This window comes from Nannospalax galili, unplaced genomic scaffold (assembly GCF_000622305.1).
Source record: "Nannospalax galili isolate Female #2095 unplaced genomic scaffold, S.galili_v1.0 scaffold369, whole genome shotgun sequence".
NCBI lineage: Eukaryota > Metazoa > Chordata > Mammalia > Rodentia > Spalacidae > Nannospalax > Nannospalax galili.
This window is the reverse complement of record NW_008360318.1, coordinates 332,085-336,841: the sequence shown is the minus strand read 5'-3', so window position 1 is coordinate 336,841 and position 4,757 is coordinate 332,085. Positions and strand designations below refer to the sequence as shown.

The 4,757-nt window shown below is 44.9% G+C and overlaps 2 non-coding genes across 2 annotated transcripts; both read right to left on the bottom strand.

Annotated features, from left to right (window-relative positions):
* Positions 1-299: 299 nt before the first annotated feature.
* Trnac-gca lies at positions 300-371 on the bottom strand. Its single transcript has one exon. It is a non-coding gene; the product is annotated as a tRNA-Cys (tRNA).
* Positions 372-3,094: 2,723 nt separating this feature from the next.
* Trnac-gca lies at positions 3,095-3,166 on the bottom strand. Its single transcript has one exon. It is a non-coding gene; the product is annotated as a tRNA-Cys (tRNA).
* Positions 3,167-4,757: the final 1,591 nt, after the last annotated feature.

Genomic DNA, 4,757 nt, shown 5'->3' with positions numbered 1-4,757 from the left:
GGGAACTAGTGCAATGATGGTCTGATTGAGCAAAGCTGACTGACAAGATAAAAAAGTTACTACATCCCAGGGCTCCATCCATCCTAAGGAGAAGAGATAAATGACCTCAATACCCCCAGGTTCTGCTTGTTCGTGGAGCACCAAGTGCATCTCATGGTCTCTCACACATAGAGGCAGTAGAGAAGCAGAGGGTGGACCCAAGAGGCATCCAGTGTGGGTGAGGGAAGGGAGTGTTTCTCTCAGTTTTGACCTAGATAAGGGCTTGTAAAGAAGCTGCCAGCAAAAACAAAACATGCCACAGGGGGCACCTGGACTTGAACCAGGGACCTCTTGATCTGCAGTCAAATGCTCTACCACTGAGCTATACCCCCACAACAAACACAGGCTTCACACAAACCTATGTTCTGTTTCTATGACCTACATCACACCTCATAAATACCTTTCATGTTTGAGATGCCTTTAGGATTTATCTTTAACTCCCTTCTCAGCTCTCCACCTCCTGCTTTTCCCAAAGCATTTTATTTGTTTCCTTTCCACCACCTAAAGCTCAGGGCTGTAGCCTCAGTTTAATTTTCAAGCTTTTTAAAAATATAAATTACATCACCCACCACCCACAGATCTCCAGGCAAATCAATAGATGGACTAAGCAGAAGGAGCCACCAACGAGTGTGGTACTGGGAAGGGCTCTCGACTGGTATCTACAAATGGACTTCAGAAGCTCATGTTCAACTCCAAAATTGCAGGAAATTATGGCAGATACGCATGTATTAGATATCGTGCTTACTTTACCAGACTTTCGTGCAGGGCCATCAGTTTTGTTTCATAGTTAAACCAAAACAGACAAACACAACAAAAAAACAAAAGCCTGAGATGTTCTGAAGTTCACAATTCACCCCTAAACACTTCTGATTCCTACTCCCCTAAATTCTAATCTAAGCACTCTTAATCCTGTATCTTGCCAAGACTAAACGAAAAGGCCAAGGAAATACCTGTCGCTGTAACAAACCTGCCCTGACGAGGGCTTCCAGCACCTGTGGGACCAGGGGGCTGGGGTTCTCCGTCACAGGTTTTCCGAAGGCCCCAAATACCCATTCCTACCATCTCCACACTGATGGAACCACGGATTTCAAAGCCAGTAGTGCTCCAAATTAGGCTTCTCATCTTCTGGACCCAACTTACATCTCTACCTATTTGGCACTGTTAGAATAATAATGTCTCAAATACATTGCTCATTCCCCATGTGTCCAGCATGGTGCTGAACCCACAAAAATCTCATAAAATAGTTGTTGTTGGTAGTATGCTCATTTTGCAGGTGGGAAACTGAGGCACATCATAGTTAAAATATCTGGGCCAGGGTCTCAAAGTTAGCAGGTGGTAGGCCAGGATCCTGGTGTAGGTTCAGGGTAGAGTGCAAGCCTTGCCTAACCACACATCTGACAAGCCTCCCGCAGCCCCATCTTGCTTGGTGATGCCTCTGTCAACTAGGCCAAAATATCTAAGGCAACTCTGGGCTTCTCCCAGCTCCTTCCCCTAGCTGCAGTTAATCACTGGGTGCTGCCCTGTTGATTCTATATTTCAGATTGCTTAAGTCTAGGCCTACCCTTTCCCTGTCTGCCCCACCATCTGCTAAAGTTTCCCAGACCTCATTTCCATCTCCACCCCCACTGCTCCCAGAGCCTATGAAGGCGGTCTGTCTAGATTCCGCCGCCTCCACCCTTGTAAATGCCTTCTCAATAAATTCCAAGTCTCCTCACCCCACTTGAAAAAGTCTTCACCTGTGATCTCCACTCCTCTCTTCAGCTTTTGACTCTCCACATCACACTCTATGCAGCCACCTGACTCCAACTTTGTCTATTCTATTGCTGCTGCTTCTGCCTAGAGCTGTGACCATCCTTCACCACCCCGACCTCCACTCTGCACTCTGTGGGATATTATTCTCAAGACTGACTGGCCATCATCAGCTCCTGGCTGAAGCCTCCCTTAAGTCCCCTCCTCTAGACAGAAGCAATCGCTGCCTCTTCACTTTGCTAAATGTGGCACACAGCTCACGCACTGTATTCATCTGGCTCGCGCGGGAGCAGATGGAGAGGGCAGGACCTGGGTCTCACCTCTGGGTTCACACTTTGCACAGTTCTGGCGCATAGCAGGTGCTCGGAGTGTGTTATTCAAACAGAACTAAAGACACAGCCTTGCGCATGCTGCGTACCCTGCCCCACCTCCGGCCCTATATCTTGGTACTAAATGAAGGCGTCCAATGGGGGAGTGATGGCTACTGAAAATAAGTGGCGAATAGAAGGTAGTAGGAATTCCTCACGCTTTAGAGAAAGAAAAGTACAGTTCCCTAAACTTCAGACCAGTTCATGCTTTGCCCCAGCAGACAGTTCTCTCCTACTTACTTCTTTCCCTCCCCCTTACCTGCTTAGGGACTGGGACTTGAACCAGGCTCTCACACATGCTGGGCAAATGCTCTGCTACTAAGCTACAGCCGCAAGCACTGGAGAAGGATTTTCTTCCTTGGCTTTTCCTCAGGGCGCAGTCACTAAATTGTAGGGATTTCCTCGCTGTCAAAATGTAACATTGGATGGACTGTCCTATGACCCTGGAAACATCACTTAGTAATGGGAATTTTATCACAGAGTTTTTGTTTGGTTTAGTTTGGTTTTCGATACAAAGTCTCGTGTAGCTGGCCTGAAACCCATTATGCAGCCAGAGCTGGCCTTGAACTCCTGGTCTTTCTGCCTCCACTTCCCTGTGCTGAGACTGCAGGAGTGTGTCACCATGCCTGACACAGTGAAGTGAATAGTATACAGGGGTCACTAAGAGTGTGTGCTCCGAGTTCAAATCCTGAGCTGCTCTTTGAAGCTTTTACAAGTTGCTGATCATCCCCAACTCTAGGTCTCCATGGAAATTCAGATAATACACATCAAGTAAAATTCCTGTGAGAAATGGGAGATAAGAAAGCCTAGATTGATATTTACAAAACACCAATAGTACAAGGGCGTTTTTATTATTCAGTTAGCCAAGAGTCACAGAAGAAAATATAAAAAAAAAAAAATCACTCAATCCATATTCTAAAATAAAGATAAGAAAACTGAGGGGGCACCTGGATTTGAACCAGGGACCTCTTGATCTGCAGTCAAATGCTCTACCCCTGAGCTATACCCCCAGTAGAACAAATTTGTTTTTATAGTGTATCTGTCTCTCAGCATCCTAGTTCTTAAAAGCCTCCAGTGACTCAAGGGAGCTATAATTAGAGAGTGCTGCCTGGAGGGAGTCTGGGCATTACAAGGTTTAGAAGAGATTTATAATGAAGTAAGACAGAGTTCCTAAGAACCAAGTTCTCAGAGCCAAGAAATTTTTCTTTAGACTGGCCAGTACCCGAAGCCTCTTTCCTGACCATCATATTTCATATAAAGCACACCTTACTTTCAGGGAAAATCATCAGATTCTCCGTAAACAACATCATCAATATAATGTGGGTGATTGGATTTCTGTCATGCTGTTTCAGTCCAAGCTCCCAGGGGTGTGCATCCCGGTTACTCTCTGAAACCTCACAGAACACAGCTCTGAACTATCACTCCATAGTATTTGCTATATTAAATTGACGCTGGAAAAAAATTATGTGCAAATAGCAATTTGTGTGAGATAGCTGTTCTAAACCACAATTGTAAGATGAGCTTAGTCATATGAAACAGACGGTCAGTGATATAAGACTCTTATGTAACTTAGCTTGTCTGAAACTTGGAATAATGTCAACTGTGGAAGGTCATTTAATTAAAGAAACAAGGATTGGTACAAGAACCTTCTAACCAACTAATAAATTATTTACCCAGTCCTGCCACCAAAGCTCCTTTTTAACTTTTAAATGTACACCAAATTACAGCAATCTGCATTTCTTGACTTCACAAACATCTCTAGACCTAGTAAAGTGTTCAGGGGCATTGTGTTACTTAATTTTCTATTGCTATGATAAAATACCAGGACCAAAAGCAACTTACAGACAAAAGAGTTTATTTTGGCTGGGACCTGAGGGAACCACCCACACTCAACCTGTAAGTAACCACTTAGCCATTGATCTGTACGGAAGCCCAAACGTAGTTTGGAGAAATTATATCTCCTTTTGTTGCAAGGATGGTGGGAGGAGAGAGCCAAATGCCATACCCACCTCTCAGAAGGAATTTTAGCAACAACTGAGATTCCAACTCTCTGAGAGAGCTAAAAATCACACCAGGCATGGTGGCGCATGCCTTTAATCCCAGCAGAGACAGGCGGATCTCTGTGAGTTCGAGGCCAGCCTGGTCTACACAGTGAGTTCCAGGCCAAGTGGGGCCACAGGGAGACCCTGTCTCAAAAAGACAAAAAAAAAAAAAGCGAGAAATGAATCACAGCACTCGCCTCCCTGTGTTGCTTTCTCACCTTGGACATCAGAGGGAGCTGCCAATTTAGCAGGAACAGCTGAACTGTGTGCTTGCTTCATACTGAAGTGCCCTAGTGCTCGAAGGCGTTCTGAGGTCATTCCACATTCATTTCTTTTGCAGGCTAAGAAACACAAATTGAGAGAAGGTGAAGAGCCTTGGTTACTTGACTCAAGGTTCCTCACAGACAGGGCCCTTTGGAAACTCCCAGAGACAAGGAAGTCTGGACTCAAGTAATGTTTGTGGGATAAATATTGAACTGAAGTCACCAATCATTCTGCCACTGAAAACCATTTATTGTTAAGAGTAAACATCCTACATCTCAGGAAATCCCTCAGAGTT